The sequence below is a fragment of the Pelophylax lessonae genome, assembly GCF_965119305.1.
Source record: "Pelophylax lessonae genome assembly, chromosome: 3".
In the NCBI taxonomy this organism is placed as follows: Eukaryota; Metazoa; Chordata; class Amphibia; order Anura; family Ranidae; genus Pelophylax; species Pelophylax lessonae.
Genome location: NC_138770.1, coordinates 239,547,342 through 239,567,007, shown reverse-complemented (window position 1 = coordinate 239,567,007; position 19,666 = coordinate 239,547,342).

The window sequence follows — 19,666 nt, the reverse complement described above, 5'->3', positions numbered from 1 at the left end:
ACCTATATGTGTGTATGTGTATATATATATATATATATATATATATATATATATATATGTATGTATGTGTGTGTGTGTGTGTGTGTATATATACCCCTATACAGAAGTTCAGATGTCATGCCTGCCTCCAAAGACGCCCAAAAAATGCCCAATAAACGCCTGCAACAAAAACGCCAAGGTGTGAAAGGAGCGGAACCCCATCCCTGCGCTACTAAAAATTCTAAGAAAAATGACCTTTTTTTTCTGGTTCTGGTCCAGCTTATAGAAGAGGCAGTATTCTTACTCCGCTACAGCAGTCAGGCAAACAACTATCAGCGGAGCAGTCACTGCCCTCCAGGCGTCCGTATGGTCACCCATCCATCAATTATAACAAATATTTGTTATTAGCTTGTCTTTAAACAATGCCATCTATTGGCCATAATGCAGACTGAGCAAAGAAACACAGCACACTGCGTTTTAAATCCACATAGAAAACTATACATTATATATTCAATACCAATTCATAATACAATTTTCCAATATCAATATAAATATCAATACTTTTTACCCTTGTGCATACCTTCAACCAATTATTATATGAACACTGGGCAATCTGTAAGATAATCCAATATTTAGGCACTTATATGAGCAAAAAATAGCCCATTTTAATAAAGACTCCCTTTTAAGTTTTCAAAAAAGGGTTTGAAACTTAGGGAATCATTGTATCCTGGAAATATTGTCGCCTTGAGGGTATGTATCCATTTGGATTCTTTTTGGAGCAACAACTGATCTATATCTCCCCCTGTTTCATGATATGGAATATGCTCCAATGCAAAATAAATCACATTTTTTATGTCAAACATGTCTACTAATTGGAGTCTCAATTTTCTTTTTCAGAATGAGGCAAACATGATCCCTTATTCTATGAAAAAAGGGTCTTTTTGTCTTTCCAATATAGAAGACTTTGCATTTACACACCATATAGAAGACTATTCCCACTGTTTGGCAATTAGCTTGAAATTTTGGTCTGTAAATTTGTCCATTTGGCAATTTTACTCCTGATGCATTCATTACCAGATGACAAAAATTTAATTTTCCACAAAATCTTGTACCTAAGACTTTGGATTCTCCTCTCCTACTTCTGCTCTGAAAATTACTATTGACCAAATGGTCCTTCAAGGATAACGCACGTCTAAATGTAATTTGAGGATGATCACTCACATATTGGGATACAGTGTCATCCGCCTTTAACAAATGCCAATATTTCCCCATTATCCCTCGTACTTTTTTTTTTTTTTTTCGTACTTTATTATGATGGCTGGAATATTTGGTAATAAGTCTAAACTTATTCTCTACATTCGATTTTGTTTTTTTGGAATGAATTAATTTAGTTCTATGCTGATCATAAACCTGATGATAGGCCTTTTTTAAGGCAGGACTTGTTATAGCTTCTAGCTAATAATCTCATTTGTAAGGCCTTGGCCTCTTTAGTAAAATCCGCCTGCTGACTACAATTACGTTTTTATCTGAGATACTGACTATAGGGTGAAAGATGTCAATTCTACCCTAGAACCAGTCCACTCGATGAACACGTCATCAATAAATCTTCTCCAAATCAATATTATATCTGCAAAATCAAGCAAGTTATCCCTAGAGAATTTGTCACGTTCTCAACCCCCAGGTACAGGTTTGCATAGGATGGGGCACACTTGGTCCCCATCGCTACACCCTGTACCTGGAGGTAGTGGGAACGATCAAAAATAAACACATTGTTGGATAGCACAAACTCCAACAGATTCAACACAAATCTATTGTATCTATTTGTTGATACACCTCGCTCCGAGAGGAAACCCTCTACATCTCAAATCCCTAGGGAGTGGGGAATGGAGTTGTACAGGGCCTCCACATCGATAGGAGCTAACCAGGCCCCAACTGGAATGGAAATTCCGTCAAGGGCCTGCAGAATATCAAACCTATCCTGAATATAAGAGCTTAAAGATCTAACATGTGGACGAAGGTAATCACCCACTAGTTGACTTGCGGGCTCAGTCAAAAAACATTTCCTGAAACTATCGGTCCTCCTGGTGGGTGACCCATACTTTTATGTATTTTTGGGAGGGCATAAAAAGTTGGTATTTTTGGAGTTTTAACTGTTAAAAATTCTACATTTTTTTGATCGATCAAACCGTCATTAAAGGCATTGCCCAATAGTTTTTTAAATGTTTTATTTATCCGGTCAATATGATCCGCAGATACTGGTCTATACCATTATTTATTATCCAAGATTTCCATAACCATGGCTCTATATTGATGTTTATCCATCACCACTAGGTTACCACCTCTTTATCTGATTGCTTGATTATGATATTCTCATTATTTTTTTAAGAAAAAAGAGCATGTTTCAGGGCAGGATCTAGATTAGAAGCAGGAGAGGAGGTCCATTTATTTTTTTCAATTTCCTTTGTAACTTGTTGAGTAAATGCCCAGATATTGGGATTTGCCTGTAAAATAGAAAAAGCTCTAGACTTTGGTTTGTAAAGTTGAGGAGGGGGAAAAATTGTTGCTAAAAACCCAATACTCTACTTGCTTCTTTATATCCATTAAATCAGGAAAAAACACAAGCGCCATCTAAGTGCAGCATCAAGTATTTATTATGGCAGAAGTATTACATGTACTTACACTTGAGTAAAGGACAAGGCTTCTGGCTTAATGTATAAAAAGTCCCCTGGAGGGATGCATCAGGATGGCCTCAGCGGCTGCTCGATACCGGGACACGGCTGATGGAAGTCAGCCTCTCCGTGGCTTTGCAAATAGTCTGCGTGGCTTCTGCTGTAATCGACGTCCGGGTGCAGGGGGGTAACCAAGGAGACGTGTTTGCGGAGCGTAGTGGACTTAAATAGGACTGGAGCAGTGTCTCCTGGGTCCTAACTATCAAAGCTAACAACAATCACTAGAATAAGAAACTAATATGGCATATCTTCATTAAACAATAGATTTAAAAGCAAATATAAAGAAATAAAAGGTATATAAGGAATAAAAGTTTGTCTATAGAGTGTAAATAAGGAAATATTAGGAAATGTTGGAGAATATATATATATATATATATATATATATATATATATATATATAGCTATTTATATATGTGTGTATGCTTGCAAAAGAAAAAAGGATGAGATGTATATCACTGATGTAATTTTAAAGGGTAATGTGAGAAAAATATATATGCGTATGCACGCATGTGCGTATACATCTATATACATGTGGTTCGGATGGTGTTGTGTGAAGGTAATATTGGAAATAAAACTAAAACCAATAAAATACAAAAATACAAAAATATAATAAAAAATAATAAATAAAGGATGAAAAATAAGAATAAAAAGCGATCAGTATAATAAGAATAAAAATAAAAATATATTACATGATGAATAAACCTAAAAATAGAAAAATAAACATAAAAATTAAAAAGATGTATTAAATGAAGAAGTATATGAATTAATATACTTGAAATACAAAAGACAAATAACTTCTCAGATGAACCATTCCATTAGTGTGTGGGATATTGGTGTGGGAACAGGCAGCTGTAGATATCAAAAATGAACTGTTGGTATGATATATATATACACAGTTATATTTATGTGTTGGTTTCGATTTCCTCATTCAGTCCCCCGGGTACCAAAGTATACAGGGAATATATCCAGTACGTTTCTCTCTGGCAGAGGCGTTTGAAGCTTTCTTCTGTTGGGAAAGTGTCGGGGATGGATTAGATGATCCAGACCTTAAGGCCCAAAGTCGAACCCACAACATCACAGTTGCAAACCTGGCATTCTACCACCTACACCACCGTCAAGCATGCTTAAGCTGAACATACTCTCCCTGCCTAACTAACTAACTTCTATCTCACCCTACACACAGTGGATGAGATCGAAATAAGGGAGAGTGTGTTCAGCTTAAGCAGGTTTGACGGTGGTGTAGGTGGTGGAATACCAGGCTTGCAATTGAGATGGTTGTGGGTTTATGGTTGTGGGTTTAATTCCCCTGGCCAGCAGGTCATTTATTGGAATCAGAGGTCAGAGTCCATGATAATGCAGGAACTCGAATTTCCCGCGAAAAAGCCCATTTGTTCGTCAAACAAGAGAACAGCCAGTGTTTGAGTCAAACTTACCTTCGACTCCAACTTGAAGCTCATCCCTACCTGCCAAACTTAATATATGAATTATATCCAAGTCATGACGCAACAATTTTGGCAATAGGGTTCAAGTATAGGGTGCATAATAAGGTTAGAAACTTGGGACCAAAATTCCAATTCTTCAAGATATGAAATAGATAGGGCTAGGACAGGGAGTAGGGAGTTAAAAGCCTTATGAAAATCTAACGATAATAGCTTCCCTCACATGTCCCCAATCCCATCCCAGCTGGAGCTTAAGTGTGAATAGTTAGCCATCCTGAGGGGGCTTTAAAACATTTCTGTACATAAGGTATAAGGTGCAGGGTGATTTTTTTCGTAGTAAGAGTCTAAGAAGCCATCTGGGCCTGGGGTTTAGATGCATTGGCTTGCTTGATCACTTGAAAAATTTCTTCCCCGCCTAATTTCAGAATCCAGAATTTCCTTACGGGCCAGCATATAAGATGGAAGCTAGAGATGTGCTATGAAGTCATCTATCTGGTGATGTTCTCTTGTGGACCCTTTAAAGCCTGGAGAAATAAGAATGAAAAAGGCGAAAGACTTATTGGGGGTTTTGTGTAAAGGAACTATCAGACTTCTTAAGTCTTGGAATAGCCAAGCTCAGTGGATGAGGATTATGTTTTCGAGTCAACAACATGCCTGGTTTGTCCCCTTGTGTGTAAAATTTTACTCAAGTCCATCAGAGACTCTTTTCCACTTTTGCCCTCAAACATAAATGAAGTTACAGTTTAGCCACTTACCGCAAAGTGATGTATGGGTACGTCAGCAGACTTTGCGGTGTTATACCTGGGTGATGCCTCTAGCTAGAGGCATCAACCCGGTACCGTTGTTTAGAGCCGGTGGTCGGCTTTTCGGTGGTAATGACTGATGTGGCTCCAGAGCTGCTCGATTGTTCCCCCCCTCCAGCCGGCTTTTTCGCGGCTTTACCGGGTCTCCTGTCTCACCGGTAGACCCGAGCACCCAGCCGGCACGTCCGCCGGATGCAGCTTCGATTGGGTCTCCCATGATGTAACCCAGGGGCGGCATCCATGACGTCCCGTCCGGGTTACTCTGCTGCTAAAGGCGGCAGATTAAAAAAAACAGTGTATTCAAAAATGCCATTTTCGGCGTTTTGAATACATGGAAGTGTAGTGGAGGGGTCTAGGTTCTTTTAGACCCTCGATCCCTCCATAAAGAGTACCTATCACTGCATATTGCTGTCACAAGGGATGTTTACATTGCTTGTGACAGCAATAAAAGTGATCAGATTTTTTTTAAAAAAAACCTGTGATAAAGTTAAAAAAAGAAATAAATAAATAGGGAAAACATTTTTTTAGCCGCCCCCGTCGCCAATAGCGCACGCATGAAAGAAAACGTATATGGAAGTCGAGCCGTGAATAAAATCGCTGTTAAAACTACACATGTGAGGTATCGCCGCGATCGCCAGAGTGTGAGCAATAATTTAAAAAAAAGAGCTACCCTCCAACTCTAAACTGGTAACTGTTAACATTTTTTAAAACATCACCTATTGAGATTTCTGTTGACCGTAGTTTGTCGCCATTCCACGGGTGTGCGCAATTTTAAACCGTTACATGTTGGGTATCTATTTACTTTACATCATCTTTCACATTATACAAAAAAAATAAAAATGGGCTAACTTTACTGTTTAGTTTTTTTTTTAAAGCAGTGAAATGTGATTTTTCGTAATTTTTCCCAAAAAAATGGCATTTTAAAGACCGCTGCGCAAATACCGCGTGACAAAAAATATTGAAATGACCGCCATTATATTCTCCAGAGTCTTTGCTAAAAAAATATATATAATGTTTGGGGGTTCTAAGTAGTTTTCTATGAAAAAATACTGATTTTAACTTGTAAACAAAAGTGTCATAAATAGGCCTGGGGCTTAAGTGGTTAGCAGAAAAAATTCTGTCCTGCAGGTCTATCTACTGGTTTTGTTTATGTGCTGATAGCAGATTTGAACATCCAAGTTCTTTCTATTTGATAAGAGATTTTGAAGATGTTTTCATTAGGGTTGCAACCTGAATGAGAAGGCCTCTAACACGAGCCATATGAGTAGCCCAATTGATTACAGGAGATCACTTTTGAGCAAAAAATTAATTGATATGATGTTTAGCAACAAGACATACTGAAGAATTGCTAAGGAGGGAATCATTCAGTCTCCAGTGGAATGGACCCTTGCGCTAACACAGGGAGTCACAGATCACACAAAGGGTCTAATAGTCTGACTAAGTGACATCAACAACTCTGCTATAATGAAACATTAAATAAATAAAAGTGCATATCAATCATGAAGAATCTTATTAAATATGCACAAGCAGCGCTATGGCCAAAGTAAAAACTTAGTCTGAATAAATATCTCTAAAATCACATGTGTCACACATAAATAGAGAAAAGTCAAATAGTGGAAAAGTCTGTCACAAACAGGGTTCTTGCGGGGTCCCAATGAGGGATATATCTCCGGTGTGGAACAAAAGCTGACACTATGTCCCACCACCTCACCACGTGTAAATCACCCAAGATGGACAGGCTTACCAGATCCCACTGCAATTGCAAGGATATTGCAATCACGTCCAGTATTAATTTGTGTTAACCTTTTGTGGGTTTTGACCCTCTATTCTCCTGCCCTTAGGGAGGCTGGCATTCTTATATACCGAATAGCTCAACATATGAGAGTGTATTTTGCATTTCATGTTCTAGACTTTTCAGCTCATTGCAACCGCTTTCACACACATTGGAGCATTAGAGGGAGGTTGTACCACAATATTGCAAGAAGCTGTAGCCCTTGAGTGGGTTCAATTACTAGGCAAGTAGACTGTTCGCTTTGCAATTTGTTGGGAATTTTCACAATGTAGTGAAAGTTGGAGCTCTGCCATCATCCGATCTTAATCACCAACAATAATTCTGTCTCCTACAGAATGGCTAGAGTGTGAAACATTGGAATGTTAGGGGAAGGTAGGATGGTGTATGCAAGAGTAAATATTGTGAATGCTGGAATAAATGTATAGTCTTTCTTATATGGATTTAGTTCTCTCCAAATGTCTACTAGGTCATGGTAGAAGAGCATTTTGGCCAATTTGGTTCCTGTGTTGGGAAGATGTTGATTTTGGGATGAGGGTCAGTTAGATTTGTCGAGAATTGAATCTAAGAGCAACCTCCTCTATCTCTGGGAAAACTGTGTGGAACAAGGTATGAAAAAAGGTGAGTTGGCCAGTATTTGGAGCATAATAGGAAATCAGGGTGACCTATGTTCCCTCGAAACTGCCTCTAAGTAGGATTTATCATCATTTGGGATCAATCATGAACTTTTCAAAGAGAACGTAACTTGCTTATTAAAGCAGATTACCCCACCCTTTTTTTCCCTGGGCCTGTAGGTGGGAAATGTGTTTCCTGAAGGAGTAGGACATACGTCAGCAGTGACTGATAACAGGTAGGCAAATTCATCCCTTAAATAATATGAATAGGGATTTTAGGTGGGTTCATCGTGGTTTGGTTAGCCATGGTGCATGGAGGAAAGATCACTATCATTTTCCAGTCGGCGGACATTGGTGAGTTTCCCCATAGTAAAGGAACCCAAATGAGAGTGGGGGCCAATAAGTAAGACCAAGTTAAAAGCCAGGAAGAAGAACCTTAATAAAAGGAGATAGAGGTAAGGACTAACTAGAACACTGGGTAGAGATAACCCTGTGGAGACAACAAAAAAAATATAAGGAGCATAAAAACGGCTCTCATTGGCTCTCACTATTGTCAATCAAAGACAGTGATGAGAGAGCGGGAGCGGGGCTAAATCCCAGTGTCTGTGCCAATAGTGAGTCAGGAGCAAGCCTGCACAGGTGCCCCCATAGATAGCAGCTTTCTATGGGGGCTCTTGCCAGAAAGGAGGAATGCAGATGGGGGACACAAGCAAAAGGGGTTTAGGGCCGAGCAGGTAAGTATAAACCTGTTTGGTATTTAAAAAAATGCATTTATTGTCACTTTAAGCTAATAGTAAGGTCTTTGAGATCCCCCTTATTCTCAGTAACAATCAAGCTACATCAGTGCCTTTCAGGTTCCTAAAGTTAAGGGGCAAAAGGCAAAAGGCAAAATACAGATCCTTCAGCTATCAGTCATTTTCCAGGCTGTCCGATGAGCTAATAAAGTACAAGAGTACTCAGGATAAGCCTGTGGTTCCAGAATATTGTTAGGTGTTCAAGCAACAAGTCAAGCAACATTAATGAAGGATATAACAAGAAGATCCTTGTAAGAGGTAGTAGATTCAGGTAAGGAACAACTGATAAGTGGGAATGCAAGCATGTCCAGATTGTAGACAACCACCGACTCTGCAGGTCTATCATGAAGCTTAGCATGCCTTTCGGTGATGCACCACCAATTTTTGCTCTTCTTCCTCCTTCCAGACGCTTAGCAGCTAGTTGTCTGCAAGTGCTGCTAATGTCTTTCCTTTTCTCCTCTTTTTTTTCTAATACTAATAACCCCACAAACTGAGTATGGGGAGTCAGCCGAATTATTTGATCATACAATCACTGACTTGATGCAGGGGGATGATCTTGCTCATGTGCAAGTGTTCCTTCTTGCAAATTTTGAGTATGAGGAAGATAGTGTCATGGCTATAGGAAAGGAGTGCTCAGCCACACAATAGTGATGTGACATCAAGCAGGGAGAAGCAAGAGGCAGTCCAGCCAGAAGTTGACTCCAGAGACGAGGAGAAGGAGGATGATGAGGAAGCAGACCCATCACAAGTGCCACTGATTGGAAAAAAGGAAAGTTCTGAGGGCAAGGCAATACAGCAGTGAGTGAGAATGCTTCCCAATGGCAGCTTGCAAAGGATTGGAAAGAGCAGTTGTCCGAATATTTCTGATGGCACTTACCCAAATCCACAGCCCACTTCTATCTTCTGGGCAGGTCCACAAAGCTATGCCAACAACACCAACAGTAAAAGGACCACACTCCTCCTTGTTACTCATTTTCTAATGCCCTCTCCTCCACAGGATTCACCTGCTGCATCCGCTGCTACATCTGCCACCTCTAGTGAATGGGAGGTAAGTTTCACAAGGGGTTTCAGAGTCTTAGGATATGTCATACCAAGCAAGGAAAAGGATCATCAGTCCATGCTGAGGAGGGTCGAGCGAAGGCCTGGACTGATAAAGCAGGCACGCAAAAACATTTACCTACTGTCTCCATCCCTATGTGGCTAAGGCAGCAGAAGGCTGTAGTACATGGGGGGTTTAAGATGGATGGTTCTTCACTCCAAAAACCCAGTTGTTATACGTGGGTGGGGTGAGATTATTGAAGACAATATTGTCCTGAGCAATAAGGACATGAGGTTCTCAGCTGCAGGCAATTTGAGGTGAATGGGGTCATCTATGCTCAAATGCCTGTGCAAGGACCTCAGAATTTGGGTTGTGAAAGACAGGGACCACAATTGGGTAGCCATCCTTTTAGATGCCAGATAAAAGAGTAAAATGGCAGATTTCTAGCCACCAGGGCTGGGCCAAGGCAAAAGAGGCACCCACCTAAATGCACTTAGATGGCGATCTGATACATATATAAAAAATTAGCTGGCAAGCTTTCAGAACTCAAGGGCCACATGCACAAGGGTATTAAATATGTGTAAAAAAAACATCTGGTGCACAGGAAACCACAGGTAGAGTGTACAGATGACCAAAGAAATGAATGGCAGTACATCCCTGTACTCACATAAATGCCAATATTTAATTGCATCTGTGTGTACCCACACAGGGGCATACAACCTATTTTGCCAAAACGTGACACTTCCACAATTCTGCCTTTAATGCCTAAAGACGTGCATGTACCCTTAAAATTAAGATCTACTCTGTTGAAAAAAATTCCATATCATCAATCTACTGTACATCACAGGTATTTTAGCAAATATTTGTATGTTTGCCTTTGCTATGATCACAAGATCAATGTAAGCATTTTAATAGGGAAAGCTGAAAATGACTTTTCTTATTACAAGGGATACCTGTAATTTGACATCAAACTCTGTGCAGCCATGTGGAAAAAGCACTGAGTCAGCCCCATGAGTGTGGGGTGTGATGTGCTGACAAGGAATATGCTGTTAAGAGGAGAGAACAAAGTGAGCAAAGAAATGGCCTTATCATTTTCCTTTTGCTCTTTCACTGTCCATTACATAGGCTAACAGTGGGAAAAGGACACCACCGCATCCCTTTTAAAGTCTACAATTGTAACAGAGAAAGTGATGTAATTAACTTAACCTAACTAGTTGTGCTTTGTGGCAGGGCTGGATGGATATAATACAAATTCTTGGAAGGTAAAGCATCTTTCATATCAATTTGTATATTTAGCTACTTGCTTGGATTAAATTCAGATCTGAACTGTAGCTTAATCAGCGGTGCTCATGTAAGTGCCCTGATAGGACCACCTAAGGTGCTACTATCTCTCTCCCAAGTCAAGATTAAACTGTGCAGCTAGACCGAGGGAGAGAAAATGGCTCCGTTACTGGCTGTTGTTGTGTCTGTGACCACTACTGAAGAGAGGGGAACTCTGCTGGCAGGTGGCAAGTGGCTGCATCCAGAGTCACTGTTGCTGAATCCAGGGCTGCTGCAACCTCACTCAGAGACTCCAAGAGCCAGTCTGCAGTTGTATCCAGTGACACCACTCCAGCCCCTGAGGAGGGAAGAGAGTCTGGCATACAAGACAGTCTGAGTGGTGAGAGGTCTTTGGTCAATATCTTTCTCACTTTTCTGCTTAAAGTGCTATTCTCTTTTTGGGACACATGGGATTTGTTTCTTTGATTAGCTCCCTCCCTTGTTCTAATATTACAGAAAATCTTTTTGAGCCCTCTATCAAATATTTCAGGCCTCAACCGTCATCACTGACATCTGCCTAATACTGGCCAGTGAAAGGGGGAATAGGAAGAACTGTGTGTTTAAAGCCCTTAGGTCAGGGTCTAGAAGATCTAAACTCTGCCTATTGAAACAGGTCAATGGGTATTTGTTGTAGAAAGCTCTATTGTTATATTCTTTGTTATCTACGTTACCGATAGTCACAGTTTAAATAGTTGTGGTGTATTGCTACAGCTTGTTGAAATTGCCATTGCCTGAACCTCCTGGGCATGTAGCCCAAATAAATAATCCTGCTTTTAGCCATGAGGTGTGTCACAGAATGAGTACCATATGAAGGGTCATCAGCAACAGGAACAAGGAGGACCCCTACATATTGCAGCCCCTTTGAAGGTGAATGTACCAAACATTTCAGCATTTGATGATCCTCTGCCATCTCTTTAACCATAATTGGAGCAGAAAACAGATATATCATGTTTGCAATGGATGAAACCATAGAGGTTTATACAGTTTATAAACTCTTTATCTGAAAAGCCTAAAAGGAGCCCACTTTTGTAAATAAAAAATATTTTGTGTCTTAAAAGCCTGCATTCTTAAAGCGGAGTTCCGGGCACAAAAACGCTATTTTTTTTTGTGCCCCTCCGCTAGGTAGACCTGACCTGAAAAGGAATTGGATAGTTATTTTTTTTTTTTTCACTCACCTTTTAATTGAAGATCGAAGATACTCACCTCAGAGTACTTCCTCCCTCAGAGCCGCGGCTCACCCCGTCACTTCCTGTCTTGCTATGATTCCTGGGAGCTGAACGCCATAGCTCCCAGGAATCAATGCGACGGCACCGGCCCCGCTCGTCATTTCTGGGCGACGCCGCATTCCTCTGTTAAACAGCTTCTGGGCATGCCCAGAAGCTGTGGAGGAATGCGGCGCCGCGCCGGAAGTGACGAGAGGGGCCGGTGCAGGCGCATTCTGGGACAAGAAGACGCGGAAGAAGACACAGAAGAGGACCGCGCCGGCTTCAGCTGCCCACAAGAGAGATGGAAAAGCTGTGGAAGAAATTTTATAAGTAAGTATTTCTTCTAAAAGGTAAGTGCGAACCGGGACAGATCAGAGGCTAGCCATTTTGGAATGTGCTAGCCCTGACTGTCCCGGGGGTATGCTTATTGAAAATTAACTTCTGTGCCCGGAACTCCGCTTTAATTTTTGGTATTATCTAACCAAGGGTATGACTTTAACTCCAAAGTTTCTGCTGCCAGCATATGAATGATTAAGTTAGGTAATTTACAAACTTTATTTTTATTCTTTAAATTTCCTTGTTTCACTTGTCTTCATCCCTTGTAGACTTTCAGTACTGCTGATCTCTGTGGCCAATTTTAGGGACAAAGTGCCTGCATGCAGAACCTTGTGATCCTATAACAGGAAGCATCAAGGTCCTTCATGACAGGATCCCTGGTTATTATTTAAAGATTTGAAAGGTTTTAAAAATTCATTTAAAATGACATTAACATGGTAAAGCTTATATAAAATTTTAGTTATTGGGTTTATATACTTATACAGCTTTTATGAAGTAGAAATTGCTCAGAAATACAGAATAGCACACTTAGAAATATGCATTTAATGTTAACTGCAGGCAGGAAAACAATATTAGCTTCATGTTAAAAATGTACAATAGGCCATGTTTTATTCCATTTTTGTCTTTGTGAATCATTCTCTGGCTTGGCAATGCCCTAACAAGCCTAAATGTGATAAACAAGAGAACAGATAGAGCACTATACTACACACGAAGGCAGAGCCAAAAATGCTTGTATAATTAGCTTGGACTGCAATTGCTGACATGCATCCAATGTAGTATATACACTGCTCAAAAAAATGTAAGGAACACTTTAAAAACACATCAGATCTCAATGGGGAAAAATATCATGCTGGATATCTATCCCTTGATGGAAATGAAAATTATCAACCTACAGAGGGCTGAACTGAAAGACACCCCCAAAAATCAAATTGAAAAATAAAATGCAGCTGGCTAGTCCATTTTACTGAAATTTCATTGCAGCAACTCAAAATGATATTCAATGGTTTGTATGGCCCCCACATATTTGTATGCATGCCTGACAACATCAGAGCATGCTCCTACGGAGACAACGGATGGTGTCCAGGGGTATTTCCTCCCAGATCTGGACCAGGGCATTACTCAGCTCCTAAACAGACTGAGGTGCAACCTGGCGGCATCAGATGGACCAAAACATACTGTCCCAGAAGTGTTCTAAAGGATTTAGGTCAGGCGAGTGTGGCGGCCATTCAATGTTCAATGGTATCAATTCCTTCATTCAGAGGTCTGAGTGCCCCCCCATGGATATGCCTCCTAAGACCATCACTGACCCACCACCAAACTGGTGATGCTGAATGATGTTACAGGCAGCATAACATTCTCCCCGGCTTCTCCAGACCCCTTCACGTCTGTCACATGTGCTCAGAGTGAACCTACTCTCATCTGTGAAAAGCACAGGGCGCAAGTGGCGGACCTGCCAATTCTGGGGTTCAATGGCAAATGGCAATCGAGCTCCATTAAGGAATTGAGAACAGGGCCCACTAGAGGACGTGGGGCACTCAGGCCATCCTCATGAAGTCGGTTTCTGATTGTTTGGTCAGAGACATTCACACCAGTGGCCTGCTGGAGGTCATTTTGTAGCTCTTTAGCAGTGCTCATCCTGTTCCTCCATGCACAAAGGAACAGATACCAGTTCTGCTGATGGGTTTAGGACCTTATACAACCCCGTTTCTAGAGTAGCTGCCTGTCTCCTGGAATCTCCTCTGTGATTTTGAGACTTTGCTGGGGGACACTGTAAACCTTTTGGCAATGGCACGTATTGATGTGCCACCCTGGAGGAGTTGGACTGCCTGTGCACCCTCTACTGGGTCCAGGTATTGCCTTATGCTATCAATAGTGACAATGACCCTAGCCAAATGCAAAACTAATAAATAACAGTCAGAAAAAAATGAGTAGGGAAAACACATTTCAGTGGCCTTCACCTATAAAACTATTCCTGTTTTGGGGGTTGTCTCAGTGTTGCCTATCTAGTGCACCTGTTGTTAATTTAATTAACACCAAAGTAGCTGAAACTGATTACCAACCCCCTCCGCTACTTAAATGACCAGATCAATATCCCAAGAGTATGATTGACTTGATGCTGTACCCTGAATAAAAAAGTGTAATTTTTTTTGAGCTTGAGCAGTGTATTTACTGAGCATTGGAAAGGTTGGCTTCTAAAGCGAACATGCAGTTCTTAGGAAAGTAAGACATATTGGGAATTACAATGTATTGCTCTTAGTTGTTGGGAGTGACTGCATTGATAGCACTAACAATTATGCTATCACTGATTACATGACAGATCTGGTACAATAACAGAGTTAAAGTAAAGAAAGATTCCACATGCTGCATATTGTGGAGGGTTGAAGGGGAGTTGAATATATGTGATGTATATGTAGTGTTGAAACCATATATATACATACACACTCTTAGTTTGTTCATAATCAGTTTTCTGGCAGGCCAGGGCAATTGCCGTGTCCCAGAGGTCGGATCAGGGTCGCTCCCTACCCAATTGACCATAGTGGGATTAGGCTTGGAAACTTGCCTTTGGAAGGTATGAATCAGTTCATCAGAGTTCTCTTCCAAGGTGTCATAGGTGAGTCTCTGCTGGGGATTTATTTTACGCCTCAATCTGATGGGAGAGTGGTCTTCAGGCATCTGAGCAGAGTTCCTGTTTGGGCTCCATGTGTTAACAGGGCTGTGAGACTCCAATAGAAGATCTTGAAGCCTCAGGGCCAGGCCTTGGAATGGGAAGTTCGACCTCTTCAGTGGGGCCAGGGATGGGCACTTGATGTCCATCATCTTCTCTGTCCAGCAATGGTGTTTTAGCCTCTGGAGGACTATCTGGCTCAGGTAGCAGTGAGTCTTCGTCAACAAAGCCGATCAAGTCTCTCACTTCTCTTTCAGAGGTCAAGCTGTTGCTTTTAACTTTGATATTGCCAAACACCCAGGACCGTGGAAGGATCTCAACCCCTGAACTGGATGAGCTTCTGACTGCTCTTTCTGGTTCTCTTTCTCTGCTCAAACCACTAGTTCCTGCATCAGTGGGAATGGGGGCCGGTGATTTCAGTGCCACATATTAACCACTTCCATACCGCGTCATTGTAATATGATGGCAGCAGGAAGCTTTTGTCGATCCGGGCTGATGTCATATGACGGCAGCCCAGTCTTGCCGCTACTGCGTGCCCCCGAGGGGTGCGCAACGCAGCGATCCGGGATGAGGCTCATCCCTCAGACATAGCCCATCCCCGATCAAGGTAAACAGCCAATGAAAATTGACTGTTTACCAGGTGATTGGCTGTGTCAATCCCAACTGATCACATGAGCGGCTCCAGCACGAGCCGCTTCTTCTCTCTGCAATGCGCGCCCGGGGAGCACAGCGCGGCGATCGGGGATGATGCTCGTCCCTCAGACAGAGCCCATCCCCGATCTAGGTAAAGAGCCAATGAAATTGGCTTTTTACCACGTGGCCAGCTGTCAATCACAGCCGGTCACAGAATGTCAACAGAGAATATAGTAACTAGCTGTCACCGTGTTCTCCTCCTCACACACTGATCCTGTGTGAGGAGGAGATTGTGGTAACAGCTAGTTACCGAATACAGTGCAAACCAGATTGCCCCCCCCAATAAAGAGGACCTGTCACTAGCCCATCAAAGTACCTGTCACTAGCCAATCAAAGTACCTGTCACCAGCCCATCAGAGTACCCGAGTACCTGTCACCAGCCCATCAGGTACTCTGTTTACAGTTACTCGGGTACTCTGATGACAGGTACTTGGGTACTCAGGTACTCCGATGACAGGTACTTGGGTACTCTAATGACAGGTACTCGGGTACTCTGATGACAGGTACTCGGGTACTTTGAGTACCTGTCATCGGAGTACCCGAGTACCTGTCATCGGAGTACCCAAGTACCTGTCATTGGAGTACCCAAGTACCTGTCATTGGAGTACCCAAGTACCTGTCACCAGCCCATCAGGTACTCTGATGACAGGTACTCGGGCACTCTGATGGGCTGGTGACAGGTACTCGGGTACTCTGATGGGCTGGTGACAGGTATTCGGGTACTCTGATGACAGGTACTTGGATACTCTGATGACAGGTACTCGGGTACACTGATGACAGGTACTCGGGTACTCTGATGACAGATACTCGGGTACTTTGAGTACCTGTCATCGGAGTACCCAAGTACCTGTCATCGGAGTACCCGAGTACCTGTCGTCGGAGTACCCAAGTACACGTCATCAGAGTACCCAAGTACCTGTCACCAGCCCATCAGGTACTCTAAAGACATGTACTCGGGTACTCTGATGGGCTGGTGACAGGTACTCTGATGGGCTGGTGACAGGTACTCGAGTACTCTGATGACAGGTACTTGGGTACTCTGATGACAGGTGCTCGGGTACTCTGATGGGCTGGTGACAGGTACTTGGGTACTCTGATGACAGGTACTCGGGTACTCTGATAACAGGTACTCAGGTACTTTGAGTACCTGTCATCGGAGTACCCGAGTACCTGTCATCAAAGTACCCGAGTACCTGTCTCCAGCCCAGAGTGCCTGAGTACCTATCTGCACCCCATCAGATTACCTGAGTACCTGTCTCTAGCCCATCAGAATACCCAAGTACCTCTCTGAAGCTCATCGGAGTACCCGAGTACCTTTCTGAAGCTGATCAGTGTACCTGAGTACCTATCTGCAGCCCATCAGAGTACCTGAGTACCTATCTGCAGCCCATGCCTCCTAGATTATGTGTTGGGGTGTTTACTTTCCAAAATGGGGATATTTTGTGGGGGTTTCCATTGTCCTGGTGTTCCAGCGCCTTCAAAAGTGTGATAGGTTGTAATGAAATTTTATGTGTAATTTATGCTCCTAGAACACCTGACGGTGCTCCTTGCATGTTGGGCCTCTGTATTTGCCTATGCTGTGACAAAGTCCCACATATGTGGTATCGCCATACTCAGGACGAGTAACAGAATGTATTTTGGGGTGTCATTTTTGCTATGTACATGCTATGTGTTAGAAATACCTTATAAATTGAGAACTTTGTGTAAAATAAAAAAGGTTTTATTTTCTTTCCACATGTTTCAAAAACTTGTGGAAAAAAATGCCACGTTCAAAAGACTCATTATGCCTCATAGAATATATGTTGGGGTGTTTGCTTTCCAAAATGGGGTGCTCCAGGGCCTTCAAAAGTGTGATAGGTCGTTAGGAAATTATATTTATGCTCCTAGAACACCTGACGGTGCTCCTTGAATGTTGGGCCTCTGTATGTGGCCAGGCTGTGTAAAAGTCTCACACATGTGGTATCGCCATACTCAGGAGGAGTAGCAGAATGTATTTTGGGGTGTAATTGCAAGTATGCATATACTGTGTGTGAAAAAAAAAACTTGTTATTATGACAATTTTGTGGAAAAAAAAAATATTTCTTCATTATCCCAAGAATTGTGGGGAAAAAATTACAACTTCAAAAAACTCACCATGCCTCTTACTAAATACCCTGGAATGTTGACTTTCCATAAAGGGGTCAATTGGGGTGTATTTGTACTGTCCTGACATTTCAGGGCCTCAAGAAATGAGATAGGCAGTCGGTACATCAGGTGTGATCAATTTTTCAATGATTGGCACCATAGCTTGTAGACTCCATAACTTTCATACAGACTAAATAATAACCACTAATTTGGGTCATTTTTACCATATATATGTAGAAGTATAAATTTTGGCCCAAATTTATGAAAAAAAAGTACTCATGACCTGTGTAGGCTTTCCTGGGACTGGACCCCTCTCTCTCTCTCTGCAGGCTCTCGGCATACCTGATCCCCTCAGCTCAACTCAGCATTCTCTGGATTCTCACGCGACACCCCGAGATATCCACCTTCCTCAGACAGGAGGAGAGACAGCTGCACTCTCCTTCCTGGGACTCTGCTCCCGCCAAAGACACCGTGCCACGCACTTCCCCCCAACTTATACCCACTCCCAGAATCCCTTGCAGCATAATCTGCCTTCTGGGGTAGTTACAAGCTGGGATGTGCCCCCTGAATGGGCTTCCCACACTGCCCTATGAGAAGCCTCTCACAGGAGCCAGTGGGGATACTTCTCCTTTCAGCAGGCACATCTGGAAGCCCTGACACCCTAACTAGATAAATCACAGCCCTGCTGTTAGGCAGACAAGGCCCACTATAGTTTTACCTAGCACCTACCTGTAGGGTGCTATATATATATATATATATATATATATATATATTGGAAAAACATGGACACACAATTAACATAATAATAAAACCATATAAGATCAAAAGAGATGTAATTGAATAGCTGATCAACCACATGCTAACACTGACTAGGGTAAACAGGCATTCCAGAACCCTAAAGTAATAGCCAGCATAATATGGAAAGGTTCAGCATCAATGATAGAAGCTCAACATGTTTTGCGAGTTTTCGCTTCTTAAAGCGGAGTTCCACCCTGGGAAAGTTTTTTTTAATAAAAATACCCCCGGGACAGTCAGGGCTAGTGCATTCCACAATGGCTAGCCTCTGATCTGTCCCGGGTTGCACTTACCTTTTAAAAGAAATACTTACCTTGAAAATGTATTGTCCAGCGCTGCCATCTCAGGTGTGGGCAGCTTGAAGTCAGCGCGATCCTCTTCTGTGTCCTCTTCCGTCTTCTTCGGTCCCATGATGCACTGCACCGGCCCCGCCGTCACTTCTGGTGCCGCAACATCATCCCTGCACAGCTTCTGGGCATGCCCAGAAGCTGTATAGCAAGGCATGACGGCGCCTGCACCGGAACTGACGTCGGGGCCGGTGCAGGCGCATTGATTCCTGGGAGCGATGACGTTCAGCTCCCAGGAATCATTGCAAGCCAGGAAATGACGAATCGCCGTGGCCGCCGAGGGGAGGAAGAGGAGGCAAGGTAAGTATATTTTCTTCTAAACATGGTAAGTAAAAAAAAAAAAAAAATTGCGATTATCCATTTGTTTTTCAGGTGACCCGGAGCAAGAAGATGGAGGTAAGTATAATTTTAGGGTGGAACTCCGCTTTAAGGAGATCATTAACTTTATTCTAAATAGATAAAAAGAACAACATTAATTACAATTTGTAATATATAAACAATTTTTACTAAAAAATACATCACACTTAAAAATATTGTGCTCGAGGTCCAAAAGGTGGGATAATGACATGTACGAGGGCCAAGGGCAAATGTGGGGGCGCACACGTTACCAGCACCATAATAAAGTAGGGTGTTACTTCTATAGAGGAGGATAGGAATGTACACAAGAGATAGAGAGAGCGAGAGCTACCACCATAAAGCAAGGAAAGGGGGATGGGTTATATAACAAACCACATACCCAGAGTAATCTCTGCTGATAACAAATCAGGGGGTAAACAATGGTGACACCAAAGCATGTGGGATGGCTAAATGGACCTACAAAGTACCAATACTATACCATCTATAAACGATATATAAAAGACAGCAGGTAACAGTATAGAGTATAAATATTGCAATCAAGAAAGGGGCATAGCACAGAGGGTGTATACCAACCCATTCAAATTATGCTGGCCCTTAAATTAATCAAATATAGTTAAATGCAAGTGCTCACCTCACAT